This window comes from Mus pahari, chromosome 21, assembly GCF_900095145.1.
Source record: "Mus pahari chromosome 21, PAHARI_EIJ_v1.1, whole genome shotgun sequence".
In the NCBI taxonomy this organism is placed as follows: Eukaryota; Metazoa; Chordata; class Mammalia; order Rodentia; family Muridae; genus Mus; species Mus pahari.
The window spans coordinates 45810083-45810365 of record NC_034610.1 but is presented as its reverse complement, the minus strand read 5'-3'; positions in this window follow the sequence as shown (position 1 = coordinate 45810365).

Genomic DNA, 283 nt, shown 5'->3' with positions numbered 1-283 from the left:
TTTCGGGATAGCATTTGAAATGTAAGTAAAGAAAATAATAATTTAAAAATTTTAAAAATAAATAAATGCTGGTGCTATAACATAAATAAACAAATAAATAAATGGATGAATAAGTAAATAAATGAAAATAGCTGCCTTTCAGAAAGCTTATACTTTAGTAGGAGATAGCTATTAATTAGTACATGAGTTTTAAAATATTGGCAGTCAGTATCAAGGATGAGAGAAGAAAGAGGGTGCAGTGTTGGGGGCTTGAGAGTAGGATGGAGGATGGGAAGTCGACATA